We start from the raw sequence: 24,641 nt of genomic DNA on the forward strand, positions 1-24,641 counted from the left end.
TTAAATTTTCATTTTATATATATTTTTATATATCAAATTGTAGCTAGATATTATTTTATATAGCATGAAATCATTATAATACATTGCATCTTAATCTTAAATAAATTATCAAAATAAATTCTTGGATTAAATATAATATGAACATTTTAGTATAAAATTAAATATAAAATTTGTCATTTGATATCATTTTTATAATATTTAATTATAAATTTATAATATTTAATCAATAATATTGTATTAGAAAGATCATAAAAATAAAGATCATAATAAAAAAATTTATCCTTTGGAAAGCGATGTCGAGTTAAAAATTAACTTAAACTTCTTTTATATTTCAATTTTTTCTAATTTAATTATATTTTATATTAACTTTCTTTTTATATTACAATCTCTTCAAATTTAATTAATTTTTATCTTATATCTTTATTATATTTTATTGAATTATTTTTAATTAATTTTTATGCCAAATTAATTTTAATAATTAATTTTTATTGCATATTTAAAAAAACAATCTTTGTAGATCATTTATATTAAAATCTATAATTAAATATGTGTATTATAAAATACTTCAATTTTCGCGCGGTTTAAGTAAATAAGGAATCGTGTCGTTCCAACCAATTAGAAACGTCCTGGACGAATTTGTAACACGTATTTAGGCAAGTAGTGTCATTCGTCTATCGAAAATCATCGTAGTCAGACGATTCTCTAATTTAGGGACATACAGTAATAGTAAGTAATTTTATTCTATTATTTTATTACTGTATTTATAAATTTGTTTATTCAATAAAATATTAAACATTGTGATAACAAAATTAAGTAGTTTTTGGATTTCTTTGTACTTTTTTGATTGTTTATTTGATTGTTATCAGTGAGGTTTGAGGTTACCGGTAACTTTTATTATATTATGTCTTTCAGCTAGAATTTCAGTTTAATTATTGTTTTATTTTAATATATATATTATAATCTTATACATTTTTTATGATTTTTGTTTGTGATTTTTATTTTTAAAAAAATCTAGATTGTTTGATTGCAATTCTTCAGGAATTTTGAAGGAATATATGGTGATTAATAATCGATAATTCTTCTGATATTCAGGTAATATTCTTTTTTGCAAAAATAGACATATTTAGAATAAGTTTTTATTCATATTGAAACAAATATAACAGATATTATATATATTTATTAGAATCAATTTTATATTATTAAATTAAATTATTTTAATAATATATTTTTCTTTTTTAAATGTGTACGTGAACGTTTATTCGTACTATTTATATATTTATCTTTCTTTTTCGCTAATTCTGTAGGTTGTAAACATTTCTTATAATATAGAGTTTTTATGAGAGGTCATACTTGATGTGTTTTGGCCAAATTACAAAGCATATTCCTTTCCTAACTCGTGATTCGATAATCGAAATTAGCATAGATTGCTATTATAATATCGATATTTACTGTGATTAAAATGTCATTTTTTCTTGAAATATATAGTTCATTTGTTATTTAGTTTATATATATATATTTATTTCTAAGAGACTAGAGATTAGAAATATATATTATACATCTCTTTCATAAAATTAGGCATTCGCATATATCGAAATTCGATATTTCGATTATTATCAAACTGTCGATTTCTCCTTCTAATTCAATTCGATAATCGAAATCGTAGTGTGCCGTCATTTTAGTTTCGGCGATTGAAGTGTATAGACGTATTTTTTCTTGAAACTTGTGATTTTTTTTGAGATTTTGTGCTGTGTAATATTTATTTTATAGTTTTTGTTTGTGATTCATATATTACTAATTTATAATTACGTATTTTTTATTATAAATGAATAATCCTTTGGCGACTACATCATTCTTTTCTTCATCCATTTGACTATTTCAAGGTACAGGTTACAATTAGCTTATTATTCATATTATGACTTTTTGAAATGAAATTTGTACTTGATTATTGTTTTATTTTAATGTAATCGGTTAATATTTTTACAATTTATATGTATATTTGACAATTTTAATTTTTTTTTGTGCAGGTATTGTTATGTGCAATTAATTGTTAAAATGGCGGAATGGCGGGAAAAATTTCAGTAAGATATATAAAAATTTCAAATTTCAATGGGTGCCAATGAAATTGAAATGGCTTCGACGAGTGGTAAAATTTCTCATTTTTCTTTTGTATAAATTATATATTATATTATTTATTAATCTAATTATACTTCTAATCAAATTTGAAACTTAACAGACTTTGTTAATTTTTTTTATTATTTCAAAAATTCTTAATAATTATTACTCTGTTTAAAATAAATTATATGTAATATTTTATTTTTTATTGAAGGTACTGGCAACTTTTATGAAGATTTTTTCTGTGTTTGGTCTCGAAAATTATTTGTGATTGCGCGCAATACAGTTGATAGATTGATAAAACTAGTATTTGTTATATTTTTAATATTTGTTTGAATATAACGGTTTTAATTAAATTTAATAATCATACGCGAAATTAGAATCAGTGTTAGTTCGTTGATTATAATATAAACGGATATATCAATAATCTTTTACTTTTTTTCTTTTTATATATTCGTTTTCGGAATTAGAGTCAGTGTAAAAATCAGTTAAGAAAATAAAACGAGCATTCATTGCATAAAAAGGTATTTATTTTTTATTTTATTTAATTTTTTATTTTGCTATTTGTTTCTGAATAAAATTATTAGATTTGCAATTTCTAAATTTTAAGTTTTTATATTAATATTTAAGAATCTATTTTTATTATTTCTATTATTATTAAAATTTATTAAAATTTATTATTTTATTATTTATGTTATTTTAATAAATAATAATTTTCTTTCTTTTATATTTAAAGTTTTTTGAATAATCAATATTATATTTTAAATTATGATATTCACTTTTTGTTACAGATATTTCCCAATTTTTCTTCAATTTTTATGGTCTCATTTGACGAAGTCTTTACTTCTGATAGGCTACGATAAACTATTGACAACGTAATGGTGAGTCGCATGCATTATTGTTCCTCCAGTCATTCAATCATGTCGTAGGATAAAAGATCCAAATCGACACGGGTGATTGGTTGTATACGTAGAATTTTGCAGGAGCATAGTGATCACGGGTATTTATTACCCGTGAGTAGTAACATTTATTTTTTTATTTATTAAATCAGGCTAGGTCTTCTTGCATATTTTTGAATATATTAAATTCTTTTTTTATTTTTTCATCTTTTGCTTTATATTAATTTGACTATCTTTTAAATTTGAATAATTAAATTATTCAATTCTCATTATAGATTATCATTTAAGTTTAATTGTTTAAATTCCTTTTGTCTAAAAATGAAATTAATAATAATAATAATATAATAATATAATATAATAAAATTAATAATAAAATCTTATATGTAAGAAGACATTTCGCGACAGGTAGATTTCGAAATCAAAGCAACAAGTTTTGAATACTGTTTACATTTTTTCAATGATATGCTTTGGTGAAGGAATCGCCTGAGGTATAATATTCTATCAATATTTATATTTCAGTATATTTCATTACCAATTTGAATCTTATCATATTGAATCTTAACCTTTTAATTTCATTACCAATTTCTTTTATATTTTTAATAATTTATTAAATTCAATAAAGTATTACAGAATATCTTTTTATTTATACCAATAATTCACTAAATTAACAAAATAGAGTATAAAGAATAGTCATAAATAATTTGAAACAAAAATATATGAAATTAAAGAACATTAGCCCGTTAGATAAATGTATTAATACCTTTTTTTAGATTAGGATTTTCAGATTTAATCCTTTCCATGTCCATAGCTAGGATCTTACTCACGTGCCCAGGTGCTATTTGAGTAAGAGAAAGGCGATGGGCATGATGGCTATAGTTTATAAGTTTATAATTATTTCTCAGCGACTAGCAATGTGTTAGTGTATCGTGCACGACGTATTTTCCACATTATGTATGTGTGGTTAGGCTGTGGAATTGCGTCGTTTCAACTATTATTTAATTATCAATCGAATCGCCATTTATAATAACAATTTTAAACTATTAAACATTGCGGATAATATATAAACTTATTGATCTCAATATCACAATGCTATAATATATTACAAATTATAACAGTGGGAAAATTTTAACTATGCTTGTAAATTTTTTTTCTTTACTTGTAAATAATTTTTTTTTAGCAAATAATTATAATTATTCTTTCGAATATAAGTATTTACAATTAAAATTCAGATAGAGATACGTGTTTTTGTTATAATTTACGCAAAGGACACTAGCCATTGTCAGTCGATTTCAGGAAAATGGTACGTAAAGTTAGAGTGTGAAAGTAGCGTGTCAAGCTCGGGTGTCGAAGGTGTCCCGGGACATTCTTCCTAGTGTAGGCTTTTGCGCCCGGGTGTTATGTGTGAGAACCGTGGAGAGAGTGTGTTGGTGTGCCTGTTTTGCCATATTTTTAAATATAGAGCTAGGTAGGATAGGTAGCATAATTTCTGGTATGTGTGTGTATTAGTGATAAGTAGGTAGGACCGGGGTATTTTTTTTCATATTTTTGTTCATAATTAGGGAATCTCGAACCTAGTTTTAAGTTTCAGCGGGCATTGCGCTCGAAGAAAGAAGAGGCTATAAGCCGAAGAGGCCCGGCAAATTGCCATAGAAGAGGGCAACTACCAATGGCTTCTCATCTTTTGGATTGCGTTTCGATCCAAAGGATGGGACGTCATTTTTGTTACTACTTTATCACTATGCTCCTTTTAGTAATATGTAGATGTAGCAGTAGTATTTTTGTATTTTTTGGCTGATTTGCATATTATCGTTCGATCATTCATGGGCAAATCGTGATTTACTCTTATTAGTGTTGCGATAAATGAATTACGGTTTGATTTAGAGTTGCGAAAATTAATTTCGGTTTGAAGTTAGCGTTGCGTTAAAATAATTATCGCGTTTATCACAGTATTACAAATTACAAAATATCGCGATTTTGTTTTAATTATTCGATAATTTTTTTATAGAGTTTCTTTCTTTTCTTTACTTAAATTGTAAAATCATTTATAATTTTTTATTGTTGCAATTCAGAATATTGAAACGTTTATAACTTTTTATTCGTACATTAATAGTAAATTTGTTGTTTAAAATTTATTTTTATTATTAATATTTTTCCATCATTGTTCCATCACGTTATTTTAACGATTTAACTTAGAGTTGCGTTAACAAATGATCTTTCTTAAAATTCGTTTCTTAAAATAGTGTTGCGTTTAAAAATGATCGCGATTTTTATAATAATTCGCTTACAAATTGCCCAATGCCCTTCCACTAATATCGTGGAATTTGATCCTATTTTTGAATCACCATGTAGCCAAAAGAGCTGCATAAGAATGATTTGACAGTCTCTTCATTCTCAATTAATTTTACAGCTTTATTTTATCATTAAAAAAAAGAAATTTCCAGGTAAGTTCGGAAAAAACGTTATATTTGGCGTAATACGTGGTATAAGAAACATTTTGAATTTTCCTGAGGTCGGTATTTCAAATCATGTGTCACAAAATTCCACAAGTTGTTACACATCTATTTTGTTTCTCTTTAATATGATTTTTACGTGGTACATAGATAGAGATAGCGAAATCTATCTCATCAATGTAATTAGAAATATATATATAAAAAAAAATAGAATATCACATTATCGATAACTAAATTCAAATAGCTGTTGGCATTAAACTTTGAACGTGTATCGTGAAAACGTTTTTTATATTAATAATCTCATCTTTCTGAAGAAGACGAAATATCTTCTTTTCCCACAAGATAAATTGAATATCTGAACTAGTTCTTTCCAATCAATAAATCTCTTTAGTACATAGATATATAGTACATACAAAGATAGTAGTTAAACAACTTTTAAAGTTATTATTTCACAGTTAACTTTGTTGCTTTGACGAAATAAAATGTCAAAGAATAAGGTTATTACTTTTAAGGCCTGAGAATTGCGTCGTCGCGAGAAGTAACGAAGGGAATTCAGGGATTTTTATGCGGCTACTAAATAATAAAATTAGTACGCTGTTAACAGTACACCGTGCACCGGCGGTTAAAGCTAATTTAATGATTTTCGTTATTGGTTCGAGCATCGTAAAGCTATCCAAACCCATCTGTTGCCCGCGTAGATTTTAATATCGCTCCACTCATTTGCACCGCCTGAATCGAACCGGATCGCTTCGGTTTCGTTTCGTTTCGCCGTTTTCAATTCTCCGACGATTTGTTTATAACTCTTTCGCCATCGTTGAACGATTATCAATTTATCGCATCCTGCAATTTTCATCACTCTGTTCAATTTCGAAAGTTGTTGAATGAAAGGAGGATGGGAAATTATCGACTGGATAAATCGTATTTATCGCAAATGTTTACGACGTTTAATTAATATTTCGTGTGGCTTGTATTACGTCTTAGGTTTAGTTCTAGAGTTTCAGATTATAAATTGTACTATAATAATGCTTGTAATTACGAATATTTGGAATGAATTAAACTGGCAAAGGAATAGGTCACGATATTGAATCATCGTTCCATTTAAAATGAGTTTAAGCAACACGATATTTCGAATTTCCTTTCCAAACTCGTTCCATTAATAAATCTTATTCCTAACATAAATTCTTCTGGAGAAGATTATCCACTCTTTACCAGGCTTGGGCATTATTCAAAATGAACTATTTGAAAAATAATCTAAATTGAAATTAATAATTCAATTAACGACCCATGAATAATCTAATTAGTTAATTAGATCATTAAAATTATTATTACATTTTTATATCGGGGTAAGGAAGCGAAATTTTCGAAGCAAAGATTGCAATTAAATTATCATTAAAACAAAACACGATAAGCCACGATTCTTTACTCTTCGATACTCGTGGCAATTTTTCCACTTTCAGCGTGTTCGAGAGGCAGTACATCAAGTCACCAGCTTGTTCAATAATTCCGCTGGGTATCGCAAAGAAACAATGAGACGAGTATTGGCCTTTCTTCGTTGTTGTCATTGCTAGCTTTTCCTTTTCGCGCGCGCTTTTCCTTTTCTCTCTCTCTCTCTCCTTCCACACCCCGTGCTCTCTTCCTCTCTGAAAGGAAGAAGAGAAAAGAGAGAGAAATCCGACGGCTCGTTTATTAATAAACGAAAAAAAAAAAAAAAAGAAAAAGAAAAAGAAAAGGAAGAAGAAGGAGAAGAAGAATAAAGGAAGCGAAGACGGAAGGGGATGGCGAGAGTGGCGGTCGAGTAAAAAGGAACGGGGTTGAAAAGGAACGAAATGGTAGGGCGGCGCGTGACGCGGGGTTTAAGGAAGCCGCCGAAATATATACGCGCGCCGATCGTTCGCCACCCGCTTTAACAATTCGCGACGCGTCCGCGTTAACAGCGTTACGACAACAAGCTCGAGTTGTAGAAACTTATAACGAGAAAATAATGAACCCGGTTCACCAAGTCTGCTTGGAATGCGAGCCCCGCTGTACTACACCCAACCTCTCGCAAGTAGCTCCTGTCCCGTCTCTCCCTCGTCTCGCCCGTTTCCCGGTTTAACCACCTTTTCGATTTTCCACCGCTTTTCCTCCGCCCGCCTCCCTCGCCGCTCCAATTCCATTCTAATTTCAGCCTCCCTCCTCCCACACCACGATCCACCTCCGTTGTCCGTTTTCCTCGCTTCATATTTTCGATCATCTACACCTGCTCGTTTCCTTTCTCGCGTTGTCGTGATTCTTCTTCTTCTTCTTCGATTCGTTTTCTTTTCCTTCTGTTCTCAAACAGCAGGGATGCATTTGAATATTTTGAGGATCGCACGGGAGGAAGAAAGGTGAGAAGGGGAGGGTAAGAAAAAGGGGCGTTTTGTATTGAACGGGAGGAGAGGAGGGTGGAATTCGGTCGTGGAATCTTGGAGCCCCCCGAACGAAGCGAGGACAGGGAAGAATGATGTCTCGTATCCTGTCCTCGAGCGTCTGCCGATCCCGAGGAAGGGACGAGGATGAAAAAAGTGGAAGGAGGGAGGAGACGCCTCCTGGTATCCGGGATGGATTACGGAATCGGATGGAATAGCGGACCGGAAAGTCCTCCTTGTCTATTCCAGCGCGACACCTCATCATTCCGCCACGTTCGCCGAGCTATCCTTCCGACGTACACCCGTGTCTCGATTTTTCCCCGAGGCGTGTACGGTGATTTAAGTCACTGTTTACGTTTTTCGTGTCTCTCACACCCTCTTCCTCCCCCGTCCAGCGGAATCCCGTGGGAATTCGTATTCGTCTACGATCTGCTCCCTATATCTTCCATACGTAAATCCATCCTGGTACGTATTAGATCAAACATCGTCAGGTTATCGAAAATCGAAGTGGAATGATCGAATTTTCTTGTTGTATATAGTGGTGGGTAATGTGTATTTCCAGGTTGCGATTCAATTCGAGAGATCTTCAAATTTTCAGATATTTTTTTATGGAATTTTAAAATCCGCGTGTTATTGAAAACGATGAATTTATATAATTTTTTTCAAAGGTGAAAAAGAATTCTTTCGCGTGAAAAAACTAATCCACTTTTCTTTTTGAAACTGATCAAATTCAAAAAAAAAAAAAAATTTTTTTAATCAAGTTGGATTCATTAAATTAACCTTGAATTTCAAGTGTAAAGTTATTCAAAGGTGACGATCGAAATTTCGATCGATCGTGTTTGAGAGGCGTTACTCTCCCTCATCCTCATTTAGATCGATTAAACGCGCGACACATATTGTTAATCGGGACAACGAGAAAGTATTATAGCGTTAACAGAAATGCAAGATCGTATATATCTCATGATATGGCGCAAAAGCGAAATGCTTGCCATTGGATTAGCATACTATCATTTAAACAGGGATTCCGGATGCGTCATCCGGCCATCATTAGTAGCGCTCATTGAAGGTCCATTGAAAGCTGAATCCAGTCCTACGGACTAATTACGGTCCAGCGTATACGGTATCGAAAGCAGTCACGGATCTATAAAAGGTCTGCGAAACACGTACTATCTCGTCGCACCTGCGTATGCGTTTCGTATTGTGCGCATTAATGAACATTCTACTTTTACACCGACCTATTGACTCTCCGTAATTCCAGCCTTACGGTTACTTACATCTTATTTGGGAGAAAGAAAGAAAGATCTCGCTATCACTCGTGTGAAAAAATTTTTTTATAATTTTTCTTATAAGTCTGTTGAGAGCTAATAGAAATTTGAAAAATTTTTTTCTACAATAATGAATCACATTTAAGCATCATGAATTTTTACAACGAATGATTTATTTAAACAACGATTGTTAGATTGTTGGGTTTTAAGGGATAGTTATTTATTATATTTATTTTATAGATATAAAAAGAGACGAGGATTTTTCAATGAAATTTTTGACGTATCTGTTCAATGGACAAGAAGGCGAAAGATAATGCCTCTCATATCAATGATAGTGACATCGAGGTCGAGTGTTTTTATTCCATTACTTGAATAACATCGTCTTTCTTAACCACTTGCTTAACCTTCATCCTAGTCATCCCTTCGTGTCGCCTTCGTCTTCGACAAGTTAAATATTATCCGTTATTCGATTCTCTCTTCCTCGTCACGAGAAAATGGTCGCGTAATACGTTGTCCAAAATGCAGATAAGCTGTAATTCATCGCGATGTAAAAATAATAATCGAATTTTTTTTTTTCATTGTAGATCGTGATTCTTCTTTTTGTCTCCTTTTGTTCAATAGATTTGGCGTTTATTTGACGATCTTATTTATCAGTTAATAATAATATCGTTAAAATTAAATGTAGAATTTCTTTCTGTTCTTTTTTTTAGGAAAGAAAAATGATAAAATCTTTATTTTTAATTAAGCTAAAGGAAGAAGCAATATTTATTTTCATTGTTTGTCGCCGCTTTAACGAATCGAGTTTTTTCTCAATGATAAAAAAAGATGAAGTGAGATATGTCAATCAATGTTAATCGGATTTGGAAGGTATCTGTAAAATGTTATCTCGTTTATACTTTTGAATTGAATTTTTCTTTATTTTTCCGGTCATTTATTGTATACTATTCCATAGAAGCTTTCTATTATTATAAGTTTTGTTTCTTTCATTAACAATCTACATCCTTTCGAATGTTTCGCTCGTTAAATTTTTAGACTTCATTGAAATTTTCTTTTCTTTTCATAAAATCGTGGATATTCTTAACTCGTAAGATAAATTGTGAACGACGAGGAGATGAAAAATTAGAGGGATGGAATAAATATTGATAAAAATCTAAAAGTCTACGATTCAATGTAAAGTGGAAAGTAAGATCGACTTAATGTTGTACAGAAAAATTGGAGGAGGGTTTTACGTCAATCATGCTTCAAATCTCTGCGTCAACTGTTTTAAGTCTTTAAAATATCACCGTGAGAGAGATTGATAAATGGAAAAGAGGAATATTCAAGGGGAAGGGAGAAAGTGACAAGAGAAATACATCCGACAACGAAGAGAAATAGGAGCGATCCGATTCGAGAAAAAAGAGACGCATTATACTGGCCGGTCTCGTTATAGGGGTTGTAAATAAAAACTTTGCCGCTTGTATCTGCATTTCAACCACACCCTGGGCCATTTGCATCTCATTTCGAACGTTTATATCAGTTTCATTAACGAAGTGGAACAGTAGATCGCTATTCCATTGATTACACGGGCTGCTACGTATTGAAAAATGAAATTTATCTTAACAAACAGATACCCTTTATCAGATTATCAATATTATTTTCATACTTTTTCTCGAGCAGATATGAGTTTTAAATTAAGCTCTGTTCCATAAAACAGGATGAATAATTGGAATAAATAATAAGTATAAAATAATTCTCAAAATTCGAATTAAAATTTTGATTTTTATCATAAGCGTGAATATATTATTTTCGTTTGAATATTCAGTAAAGTTATTTACATTATTTGCTTCTTTTCTTTCTTGGTTTCATAAAAATGTACGTGTAACGATTACAATTTACATTTATAAACGGATGTGTTGGAATCTTGCCAAAAAAAAAAAAAACTTCCTTCAGGGGTATAATCCTCACTCCTACTATTTCGAAACATGTTGAAATCAACGAATGTAGTTAGCATTTTTTATCAAAATTCTTGCAATTAAAGAAACAATAATAATTCTTCCAATTATTCTCAAAAAAGAGATTCCACCACAACCGATTTTATCGATATTATTCCCCCCTTTAAAAAAATAAAAATATCCCAAATATTTTACAAGAAATTAAGTATCGTCCCCCGAATTATTTCACTTTCGTGACGCGCGCGACGTTTCCACCATGAGAAACGATAACAAAGTGCCCCCGTCGTGGTCAACGCGTGGCGTAGGATTACAGGGGGGTGCGCTATCCCCGAGGAAAGGTTGATCTCGGGGGGGGAGGAGAGGCGCGGCGTGAAGTGGCACGATCAGATGCCGAGCGAAGGGGAGAAGAGGTGGCGAAAACGAAAGAAAGGGTGAAAAGAGGATCCGCGAGAGGGTTCAGGTGGAGGGGTGCAGGTAGTTGTACGTGGGGCGGAGCGACGCCGCGCGTCGTGTCTAGCTGGCGACGTGGAGCGTCCTGCCCCCAAAGCTTTGGGTGGGGAGCCGTGGCGAACGCAGTTCTCGACGGGTCGCCGAGAAGGTGTAACGGTGTTGTCCTTGCCAGGCTGCGAGCCACCGTGCGAAAAGCCACGTGATCGACCGGCTTCCTTGCCGATCTGTCTCCTCTTTGGTCTTCGGGGCCACGTCGCGTGTGTCGATGCTCGATATCATTCGTGGCGAGTCGGTAGAAAAATTCGAATCGGTGAACGTGGAAAGCATGGTTGATCGTTGATCGTTCAATTGTTGTTTACCGTTTCATTTTACCGAGAGATTGCGTGTATGTATGATTCGCGAGTTTTCGATTTAGTTCGTTCGTTTTCGTCCCCCTTCTTTCGTCGATTATGAGTGGTGTTTCGATTCGCGCATGAGAGAGATCGCATGAGAGTATCAAGGCCGCGCGTGTTTAGCTCGAAGGTTCTCGGTTTGCGCGGTCGCCCTTCCGGGATACGTGTTTTGGCTTCGACCGTGCTCGCCACGCGGACTTGGACATGTAACGCGTTCAAACGGACACGTGATTTCTTGTGTGATACAACAACGTGGACCGCGTCGTGCTTAGTGTTTAAAGGTGTTTTTTTAAGGTGCCGCCAATGAAGGGATAAGAATGGTGGTCGAGGGATAGAGGGTGCCACGGATCGAGGATTTTTCGAGGTCGAGGAGTGGTCGGGATATAAGGTAAAGTGCAAAGTTCTTTTACAAAGTAGTTGATTTCTCTGTGGGGACGATCGGGGTGATCTCGTTGATCGATCGGTTGCTCGGACACTTTGGACGTCTTTGAATGACGGAATATGTAACAATGGGGGCGGGGAAGAATATGGATTAGATTACGAAAACTTTGAATAATGAATCGAGTTTTTAGAGCTAGAGGTAACTCTTGAGGTTTTTAAGTTTTTCAATCGCGTGTAAAATATTATTTATAAAAAGAGAATTATTAGATTTTAAGCATCGTTTCGTTAGAAATTAGACGTTTGCAGAGAAATGCAAGCTCAATTATAATATTCGATAAATCATATTTTTCATCGATAGTAATAAACTCTATCTTTTTAACAATTTAAAGTCGCTCGAAACGAAGTAAATATCCGAAAGGAGTGAATAATGAGAAATTTACAGAATCATTTTCCAAGCGATTAACTTTCCACGATGGAAGAAGTTTAATCGCGCCAAGTTTCCACGTTTCCTTCCGAATAGAACACATTCAAAACAGAAATACACGAAGATCGCAAACTTCGATTGTTTATTTTCCTATTTCTTTTCCTTCCACCTATTTTCCACCACTCGCGGAAACGAAAACGCTAAATTCGTAGTTGGTGGGCAATGGTGGTGTACTCGTTCCATTTACTTTTATTTTATTTTTTTTTTTTCCTTTTTTTTTTTCTTCTAACTCTTTTTCCTTCTCTATATTTACTCGTCCAATGCTACTTGAACAAAAGTCACTGTCGCGGTCCATGGAAGTGGATGGATTACTCGGTGTTTCTGCATTGATTCTTCTTCTCCATAGCCTTAATTGAGGTTCTAAATCTGGACAAGCGCTTTTACACTTTCTTTTGTGACAGTACTTTGTTGTACTCGTACCAACGAACCCGTTTCTTTCTTCGTGCACGAAATTACACCGTGTAATCTTTCCCTTTTATGGTTTTTACTGCGCACTAAAAGCTTTTTTTGTTTTCTTCTTTTTAATTGCGTGCCCGTACGGGATACAGCTGGGTGCGGTGATGCTGTTTAAAGTTTCGTGGATAGCACGGGAAGCAAAATGAGATGGAAAAACGTAGTTAAAACACAGATGTCTTGTCAGATTGTTATGTAATCGTCGTTAAAAACATTCCCCTGGTTTTAATTATTGTTTCTCAATGGTTTGGATTAGAATTAGATACGAAATGATTTTTATTATTTATTTTTTAGCTATTTTGTATTGCATTTTTTTTTGTACGTGTCACGATACGCTCATTTTCGTTTCGTTAGCGTAACAAAAATGAAATATTAAATTTTATTTTCGAGAAAATATTTTTTTCATAAAGAGATATCCGGTTGTGTTTTAGATTTCGTATCGAAATATTAATACACGAATTTATTTTTCCATATATTGATGTTCGAATTCAATTGATGAATAATTTTTGGTTTCGGTTAATTGTAAACGATATCTGAAAATAATCTTTCTATTTTTTTTTTTTTTTTAACAATAGAAATAGATTTAAAATTTTCGTCATAGGATATCGATATATTACTTGGTGTTTTGTAACTATTTGTTTCTTCCTTTTTCTTTTTATGCGTTACATATTTTCTCCGTGTAATGCTTTAGTCAAATTTTTTGGTATTTACATGAAAAATTGTTATGTTCTTTTAGAGAAAATATTTTAATCGTTTCTAAATATTCTCCAGGATATCATAAAACAATTGAACTTATCGAACGATATTGAATCTTTATATGCAAACTGTATCGGTTACAGTCTACGCGTTCGCGTATCGTTCGTCACGAGATATCGATACAGAAATTGAAACTAATATCGATACAATTTTATCGATACATCGATCGTAAACTTTTTAATTTCCTCTTTCTCGTTTTTTAAATTTCGAGGGGGAAAAGAAATTTATCGAATACGCGTTTAAGATAATTATTAATATTCCATAGATCCGTACATTTGCATATTTAAAAGATAAAATTTACATAATTTATAACATTTCCATAGAAAGAGGAAGAAAAAGGGATAGCAATTTATCATATCAACGAATTACTTTCGTTGCTTTCATAAGAAAACTTTACACAAATCTACGCAGCACAGAAATATTTAAAATCTTCGTTACGTAAAAAATTATAGGTATTATTATATCTCTTTAAAATTCCAGATCAAAAAATATATCAAAAAAAGATTAAGCGTATAAGAATCATTAACATAAAGCAATCGCAAACACCGGGAACGCATATCGACAGGTTCGAATAAATTTTTCTTTCAAACAATTTTCCACTTACGCGTCCAAGGAAATACATATGGGAGATATGGTAAAATGAAACGGTAAAAGATTCAAAGTTCCATTTGCGTATGCGGCTCACGTCTCGGTGGCACATAGTTTTCTGACCACGAAGGCGAATGCAAATATCCAATACACCTTGATCTATCCCCCCGTGCTAGTTTCGACAACCTGCAGTAACGCGCGAAACTCGTACACAGCCTCGTATCGCCATCGAAGAGATACGCGAAGTTTAAAATTGGGTTGAGATAGGTCAAGTCGGGGGAATGCGACTGTTGGACGGGGGATGAATAAGAAAAAAAGGAGAGAGAGGAAGAGAAGGAGGAAGGGGGAGATCGTTTTAAACTACCATCCACTTCACATTCCTGATTTCAGTTAAGGGAAATCAGGAATGTGAAGTGGATGGTAGTTTAAAACGATCTTTGTTTATTTCCTTTTTGGATTTCGAGGACTGCCGTGCATTATTATCCTCGCGCTTCTGTAGAATACGATGCATCACGGGAGAGGGAAAGACGATATACTCGCCTCTGGATTATCGGTGAAATCTTGTCTCTTATTTGCTTCTTTCCTCTCCGCTAGAAGCGATCGCTTTAATCACGCATTTTCGATTGCCATTTGTTTGACGAATCGTTCGAATTGTTGATTTAATTGAATTTGAAAACAAAAATAATTCTTTTGTTATCGTAAAATATACGAGAAAAAGAGGAAATTAATGAAAAAAAATTGCGGGGAAATTATATTGTATGTATACGTGAAATAAGTAAAGTTATTTCGCAAGATAAATTGAAATTTATTTCGCCGAGAATCAAACGATATTTTTCATAGTTTTATTTATCACGATATTTGCGTGTATAAAGGACAAAGAATATGATCATCGTTGAAAGGATACGTTTACGGGTAGGAAATTTCACCCGGTTTCGCGAAACACCGATGAAGAAGTCCCCCCTTATCGCTTGTACGGGAACAAAGGGCTAACTGTAGCTGATATCGCGCGATATGCCATCGCTCCATTGTTTTTAAAGAGTTTTACGTGTCATGCATCGGGTTTGAAAGGCATAAAATTGATTTATGCTCACTTCGGCTAGCGCATTGTGCTTTTTCCCCCTTTTATGAAAACCGGGTAAATATGCGATACACGAGCTGCAAGATTAAAACAAAAACAGGGCGCGAAACGAAGCGGAGCTATTTGTTATACGGAGTCAGAACTCGTCGATCGAATAATACGTGTTTTCATTATATATTGTTCGCTTTATATATATACCGATTCCGTAACCGAATTACCAATTAAACAACCGATCTCATCCAACAACGATCGATTATAACGTCTTGCTGCTTATTCTTCCTCCTCTTCTACTTATTTCTCGCGAATAAACTCTCGTGAATAACGTATTCGAGCTTACTCCTTACCTTAGAAATCGAGTTTGATGTTAATAAACCCGATTCGAAAGGGAGTCATCTCGTGCTCGTCTCGATAAAACCAACTAGAAGGACATTAATTTGGCGGGGATGTGTCATTAAGGTTGCGAAATGCATGCATTTCTGAACGCTATGCGATTCCTTGGGATTGGAAAGGTGAAGATATTTCACTGTCGTCCTTCCCTTCTCCCGCTTTTTCGCAGTTCTTAAATCGATGGGGAAGAAATTATACATCCCCTTTGAAGAGACGTTTTCTTCTTAAGGATCGATAGCGACCGAATGAATCTTTGATCTTGGCAAATTCTCGAATCAGAAAATTAATTTTCCAACGACCTGATCGCGATTTCGTTCACGCCCCTGATATTTGGCAACGTGCCTGCCGGTGTAATGCGCACTATCAATCGTATCGGCCGCGATTTTCGCCGATATCCTCTGCCTGCTCTTCTCTTCCTGCGGTATGATGGAACCGTGTAGAGAAGAAAGAAAGAGCGGAGCAAAGGAGAAAGGGGCCTGTAGTGGAAAGGAGGAGGAAAATTAGCACGCGATCTTCTCGTAATTCCGCACGCCATTCGTGCCTCGCGCTTTGTCTTCGTTTCTATCCGACACTGTATACGCTGTTTCCTCCTCGTCTACGTTTTCACCCATTGCTGCTGTTTATTATCGCATCACAGTGATTACATTTAAAGGTTTTTTAAATTGCTTTCTTGAATTTTTCAAATTTCGTATTTTTTTTTTTTTTTTTTTTTTGTAAAAGGAAAATTTGTTACAAGACCCAAACGCGATTTATTTTTCTCGTATCGTAAGATAAAAATTGTCGATTTAATAAGCGATATAAAATTTTCTTTTTTTCCCGTTTCGATCAAACGTAGTTTCTTCCGCTGTCCCCTTTTAACAGCAATTCAAATATTTCTCGAAGAATACAACGTAACGAGCGCATTTAAGCACTCGAGAACCGGGCAATTTCTTGCTGTTCCGAGAAATGCTCCCCGTAGGACGAGTGAGAAGCTTAAAAGCCCGTGTCTTTCTTGCAACGCGGATACTCGTTAAAAGAATTTTCCGACTTTAAAGCTTGGAAACTTGGTAGAACGTGGAACTCCATGATGGAGATGAAAACAACGACAGATATCCTTGGCGAGGGTTGGGATGTGTCTCGAGATATAGCGGGTGTTTCGGGGAAACTGGAGCGGTTTTTTATTCAACGGTGATTTTATGATAGAAGGCGCGAATTATTCATGCCTCAAAGTTCTCCGTTGCTCTTTGTTACGTAAATTAAAGTTATATCTCTGACACGCAGGGAGAATTCGAGTGTATGGAGAGAGAGAGAGAGAGAGGAAATACGAGAATAATACCAATTAAACAAAATAAATTCTCTCTCCTTCTGCATTCTCGAATTTTTATTCTACGATAAAATTCTTCTTGAAACTCTTCCTTTTTTTTTCTGAAATTTCTATAAATATATATACAGTGAGTGTAGTATCCATTTGATAAAAGGTGAAGTGACTTTTTAAAATTTGGAAAGTGCAACATTCAACGATATGCGATAAAGTTATAAATAAAGATATAAAATTGTAATTTCTAGCAACGAATCAGTTTGTACGATTATTTTTGTAATCGATTTAATTAACGGAAATTACGAAATTGCAAAAATAGATTTTAATTGCAAAATTTTTTTTTTACTCTTTGGATATAATCAATCGAATTGAATTACATTTTATTTTTTCCTTCCTTTTATTCGACGCTTGTTAATTAATACAAGAATTGAAATGTACACTCGCGTGATCAAGCGAATGAATTTTCCCTGGAATTTTCTCGCCTTGAAAATAGAACAAACGAACAATTAGATCTAACGAAACTAAAGTACGAAATTGATCGTTATACTGTTTGGTAGGAAATCAACCGCGATATTTGCAAACTCAATTGCACGAATGCTATTCTAACAGGACAATTTTGAACGCGACGTCACGCACAAATGTGTGAACAGATGCATATGCATGGAACACGATCCTTTCCTGTCGTATTGTTCGTGCTTCATCAGAATTAGACACGTATCGAAATTTCCCGTTTTCCTCCTAAGTTCTAACATTTGGAAGAAATTGGAATAATTTGATTTCTTTTCGACAGGAAACTCGAACGATATCGGAGAAATATTTGTGAATTTAATCGTGTTGCCAAAATTGTTTCGAAACGGTAATTGGATAGGGAAACGAATTTGAAACGAAACGCGAATAAATTTCGGAAACGAAATTCGAAACGGTATCGATTAAATTTATTATACTTTCATATTATATGTTGACTTTTCATGATTTTTAGTATTATAGCTCGGGCATGTATAATTCTTTTTTTTGTAATATGCGTAACGACGAAAAATTAACGATTTATCCTCTAAAATGTAGTGTTGCAATTTGGAATTCTATAATTAAAATAGTTAAAATAGTTTATATATTTGCTTCGGTATTTCTGTTATCTTTTTTAAGCAACTTTATAAGAAATTAATAAAAAAAGAACAATTAATTAAAAATTAACAATTATTGATCAATTTTAAAATAATCATTTTTTATCTAACAGACTAAATCGAGAATTATAAAGATTTGTTGTGAAAAAAAAAAAATTTCGAATTTGTGCGTGAATTATCGTCCAAATTAACTTTTAAAAATAATGAAAGATTTTGCATCATCCATAAAAATCTCCAATTATGAAATTAAGAAATCTTTAGTTTTAGTTTTGCATAGTTTAGAAAATTATTATATTAAAAAAAAAAAAAAGAATAGAATAGATGGTATAACGCGATACATTGTTCAAACATCAGACAAAAGTGTCTGTCTTTCTCGCATCCCTCAAATGTATTCCCTAGAGCCAATAGCAACGTTTCACGATCGAGATTCGATGGCGTTATTCGCCTACGAATTTCCAGCTGACCTCTTGTTCGCGATGGAAATATATCTATGTTGAAGACCGCAACTCGCTACCATCGAGGATGCTTTTGAGAGCTTCGAGCGCACTTTTCTGCATCCAAATTCATAGGTGGGACGAGGGGATCAGCGGGAGAGCGTATAGTGGAATCTCTGCTTTTGAGAATTGGCCTGCGACTATTTCGTCCGGCAATGGAATTGCCTTCCCTATGAATCTCCATGCTCGGTTTATTGACGCAATAACGATTGAACCAATTTGTCAAGTGTAATTCTATTATATTCGATATTTCGGCTTGGAATTTTTCTCTTTCTTCCACGTGTTGGGAAAATATTCATCGAAAATGTTCCTCTTCCATTTTTCTTCTTTCTCTTTTTGATATCCTTTTATATGGAATAATTCATTTGTTAGTTACACACTTTGGCCGGTTAATAAGTTACGAGTTATAAGCTTTTATTAATTTTATTAATTTGTTTAAAGTAGGATTGGATAAATGTAGAGATAATTCGTAAATTTCAACCATTAGTTGAAATTGAAGAGATAATATTAATTCGATTTTGCAAGAAGATCTTGTTAAGTATTAGGTATGAAACGTATTTTTAGATTTGTACGATATTGTTTTTGAACGAGAATTTTATCATTTTGTTATTTCGATTATAAGAGTATCATGTTTGTGTCAGCTTTCACATTTTAGTACCATGAAATATGAAAACCGTTGAAACAGCATACGTAATTCGTGTCTAGTGATCCTCAATTTTCGAGACTAAAATTAGATTTGAAATTAAAATGAAGCTTATATCGCCTATTTGATGGCGTCATAGTTGAATATTATAAGAAGAATATTGAGAAAGTATCGAAATATGAAAATACAAAGCTTTTAGCTTTCAAACTATTTTGGTTTTGGAAAAAAATCAAAACGAAAAAGAAAAAAAAAAACTGTCACGCAAAGTGAGACATATTGGTAACCTATCGTAAAAAATCACGAGCTTAATAAAAATAGATCAATAAACGACGCTATTTCTCTTCGAAAAAATGACTTTCCGATTTAAACTTAATTGTTGTAACGATGATCAATAGTCAACAAAGCTTCCCTTCCCATTTATTAAATATCGATATATGTTGCATTTTTTTTTTATCACAAAAAGCGTTCGTGTTTTTTCTTTCATCTTTTAATTTTCAATAAAAAAAAAAAAAAAAAAAAGAAAGAAAAATAAATTTAAATACTTAGTTAGAAAAATAGTCGGAATTGAAAAACGCATTTAATTTTTTGTACGAAGTCGCTGCATACCTCCACGACTTCTTTGAAAGAGAATTTCATTTTCCAAACTTTCCACACAGTTACTTCCCTCGCGATTTCTTTAAAAGGGAATTCCATTTTCTCCAAACTTTCTCTTTCGAAAAACAGTTCTTCTCGAATCCGAACAATTTCACGAATCGAAATAATCCTCGTTGGAAAAACTCGACTTCGCCCGACATTCTTGGCCGCGTTACTTTTGATCGGCCAAGTGTTCCCTACAAGCTATCGCGCCATTAGCACGGCCACCCTCCCCTATCTATAGAAAGTTTCGTCTCTTCTACTGCACGGGCAATGGGATAAGTCTAATTAGAAGTGCCACGAAAGTTTTCACAGAAAATTCACGGGAACGAAGCGAGATGGAGGGCGGAGGCGGGCAGGAAAGAACGAAACGCGAAGCAATTATTGTTCTTCCGGCCGCGAATTTAATTGAGCCGAGGTGTATGAACCCCCAGTAACAAGAATCCGTATCCGTCTTGATCTTCCTCCTTCTCCCTGGAGTTTCTTCTTCCACCCTTTTGCACTCCCCTCTTCTCCTCATCCTATATAATTTTTCATCCAAAAAGAAACCTTTTTGCTCGGCGCATCGAATCCGCGATGTTACGCTTTTCGAAATAAGTTTCATTATTAAGACGTTGTTCCACGATATCTGGAATAGTTGGATGTTATAGTGGCGGTCTGGATATCGAAACGCGAAAGTTTCGTGTGCCTCTCTCTCTCGGTGTGCCGCGTTGGAATAATGACTTTCCTCCGAGAAAGTTTCGAGGTTACGCGTGTTTTGGTTACGCGTATTTATTTAATTCGATACCGAATCGAAGGAGTTATATATCCTCCGATTATTATTTCCCTTCAGTCGCGGTTGTGTTAACGATCCTCTCTCTTCTCTCGCGTTTACGTCTCGATTTATCGAGGCGGAGTTAATCGAGTTTCGATGTTACTTACGCGTTGAATTCAGGAGGAGGGGTTTATACTTAATTCTTCGATCGATCAAGTGGTCGTAATCACGTCCACTGTATGGTAAGAGGAATCCTAAGTAGCAGTCGTAAAAGCGGTCCACACGTGAGCGTACAAAGAGTGTATAGAGCACAAGGGTGTCGTAAAATGTGTGTTGGGGATGTGCGTTCGAGAAGCGACTGTTCGAAATTTTCGTGGAAACTGGAATATAATACGAAGACCCATTGAATATTTTACAACGTGTCTTTGTATTCATAACCTCGCATTCAAAAATTTCAACGTATTGTAAGGGAATTACTTTTAGGAAGGAGGGAGAAAATTACTTGGATAATTTTGCGACCAACTTTTTTTCAGTCAGCGAATAAGAATTTAAATTTCTTATTTATCAATAAGATGGATGAAAATTATCTTATAGTAAAAGCTTGCTAAGTATAATTAAAAATAAAAAGAAAAATAATTTTCTTATGCCGGATTTCCAATGAAACTAAATACATATCAATGGATTATCGACACTTGTCAATTTATCATATTATTTATAAAGTGATATTAATATTATCCATAAAAATGCTATTTGAAATATAAACTTTTAAACAGATATTGACGATACGTCACTAAACTCGATCTATCGACGATACTTAAAAATATTTCATAAATGTTTGAGGATGAAAATTTCCATGTAAATTGTTTGAAACCGAGGACGAAGGAGATATTTTATAAAAAAAAAAAAAAAGAAAACCTTATTGATATTCCCGTCAACGCTATATTATATGGTGTTATATTATGTACACGCGTGCGCGAGTCATTCATCAGGGCTCGTGATAAATGGGTACTTAATCTACCGTGATAAGCGATGGAAGGAATAAAAAAAAAAAGAAAAAAGAAAAGAAAAAAAAATTAGATGCGTTCGGAATTTAAACTACGCAGTATGGCTGATTTAAATTTACGATGAGACAAATTTTCTTCTCGTATCGGGGCGCATCGACGTCACCTCTTTTCCACGGCGAATCAATACCCTCCCCTCCCCTCGTGTGTATCGTAACGTTTCGAAAGTTGAAGCGTTAAAAGCCCGGAATTAATTTTCAATTTGGAAAAAAAGGACGCGTCTCGGCTAAAGTGGCGATCAATCATCACTGACAACGTGTCCTATCGGATTCTTTCAAATTTTCGTCCGACGGCATGTCCGTAACGCGTCGTTGGTTAAACTATCAGGGACGTCTGTCAACAAATTAAAACGCGGTTCTTTTTTTTAAAATAAAATTCGTAAAAAATTAGATAGACAGATTTGAACAAATTTGTAATCAACGAATCTTATCTATAATAATTATTGTAAAGTAAAATTATTAGAAATCGCGTTATCTCCAAAAGAAAAAAAAGAAAAAATTAAATAACATAGATTGTTAAATATTAAACTCCTCAACGATTCGGTCCAATAAAAATTCGTTCGAGAAAAAGACTTGGCGTCAAAGAGATTAGAATGCGAGATGCAAAGAGGTAGGTAGACGCGCCTTCCTGATAGGTCGATTCCTGGGGGCGGAGGAGAGACAGAAGACCAGAGACTGGAACCGCAAGTATGAGGGGGGAGGGGTCTCGCCCGCGTTAATGTATATTTATGTATTAAACAGGCATTATTTATACGTCCGATGAATATGCATTGTTTGGTGCCAGTAGCGAGGTGTCGAGTGCAGACCCGTCGCTATCACTGCCTCATCAATCACACACAGTCCCGCTGGCAACAACCCGCCCCCGCTTCCTATACGAGCCGCGCTGCAAAGCTGCCGAGGGCACGGTCTCGTTCCTCTCTCAGAATGGTAAACGCGCCACTCCTCTCCCTGCCGACATTTCCACATCCGATTCGCGCCAATTTACGCTAATTTTTTCCTCTCCCCCTCCTCCTTCTCCGTATCCAAACTCTCAGTGACAATGACTCTCTTCGTGTCTTCATCTTTCGATGTGACGATTCGCAAAGGAAAAAAAAAAAAAGAAAAGAAAATTATACACGCACGGATACGATGGTCGACAGATTCGAATAGGCGATGGATATAGCAGATATAGTAGTGGCAAGCATGGAAGAGAAAGAGACGCAGGGAAGTGAGATGTGGAGGAGGAAGGGAGAACGAAACCACCGTGAAGTCTCGCCAAATGGTCATCCGTGGCCACCGCGGCGGCGATATTCAGAACGTTAATCGGACGAATCAATCGGACCTCGTCGGCCGCAAAACTGACCCGCGGACATTCGAGGGCTGCACGCGCGGAATGTGTGCGCCCCGGCCGAAATTTTTCAGCCGTGGAATGGACGTTTGATATGTTGTTTTGCGTCCATGGATTTTGGTCGGGGAATTGCGCTTCGACGACGAGCATCGGGGAGGGGAGGGTCCCTCCTATCGGCCCGAGGGCGCGCATGGTATATCCTGTTAAATATGGATCGTCGTATAATTGTCGCTGCTATTAGCCGCGGCCAGATGCATCGGTTGTGCGCTGGAATTGCCGTGTGGATAGATTAACAAGGCTTGGGCATCGGGTTGATGCCGAAGTTGAACGGTGGCCGGCCGTTCATGAATTTTCGGGGTTGTTAATGCGAGCGTTTATTTTTCGGTTTCGCCTTGGATTAAGTAGAATAGATTGTATAAATCGAGGATACGGGGCGTGATTTCTTTGATTGAAATAGAATAGAATTAAAAGTGTTATTGTTTTGGTTGGTTTTTTAGTAGCGGAGAAATTGTTGAAGGGAAAAATATTATCTTTTCTAATGGAGTAAAAAAGAATATTTTTTTGGAGGAAGAGGGATATATATAACTATGACAAGAAAATGTATTTTTTTTTAAATTATAATAACACTTGTTTCTTTTTTTTTTTTTCTTAATGTATTTTAGATTCTATTCTTAGGATATTCTCTTTGCATAAATTCTCCTGAATTAAAACAGTCCTATAGATTTTCAACAGTGTGTTTTCACCTTAAGTTATTGTTTCGTAAGCGAAATAATTCAGTAAATGTGAATTAAATAGTCATTTCTTGATGAAAATTGCGACTAATTATTACATGTAAAGAACTTTATAATACACTTGCCGTTTCTATGGTAAACGGAAATTTTGCAGGCAATTCTGTTTCGGATGTACAAATATTCCGGTGCAGTTAAACGCGACTGGTTTCTCCGTATAACTTTAAAACCTGTCACTTTTGGTGAAATTCTTTACGCTCTTCCTACGACAATTCTTCCTACAAAGAAGTTTGGGTTTTAGTAATTAACTAATTGCTCCATTAGATTTACTAATTTTTATTATTAATCTAAAAGAAAATCGCATTGCTTGAATTCGTTTAGATTAATTCTGATTCTCAACCATTTGAATCACGAGTTTTTACAATTTTCAACAGATAAAGTAAATATAATATTTCATTTTTAATGAGAGAAAAAGAGAGAGTGAAAGTAAATCAAGATCAAAAATCCATTAAAAATCATTATTAAAATCTTATCGAAGCAAATAATATAAATAGGTTTAACACCTAGGAAA

General features: G+C 34.3%; 1 long non-coding RNA gene across 1 annotated transcript in view; it reads left to right on the forward strand.

The window, feature by feature from the left end:
• Positions 1-2,022: 2,022 nt before the first annotated feature.
• LOC116415127 (uncharacterized) overlaps positions 2,023-24,641 on the forward strand; it is an 88,104-nt gene continuing 65,485 nt past the window's right edge. Inside the window, exons 1-2 of the long non-coding RNA XR_015294408.1 lie at positions 2,023-2,143; positions 2,904-2,993. This is a non-coding gene — a long non-coding RNA (uncharacterized LOC116415127). The remainder of the gene's footprint in view (positions 2,144-2,903; positions 2,994-24,641) is intronic.

The sequence above is a fragment of the Apis florea genome, unplaced genomic scaffold, assembly GCF_048593485.1.
Source record: "Apis florea isolate Af1SG1 unplaced genomic scaffold, ASM4859348v1 contig_3771_pilon, whole genome shotgun sequence".
Classification (NCBI taxonomy): Eukaryota; Metazoa; Arthropoda; class Insecta; order Hymenoptera; family Apidae; genus Apis; species Apis florea.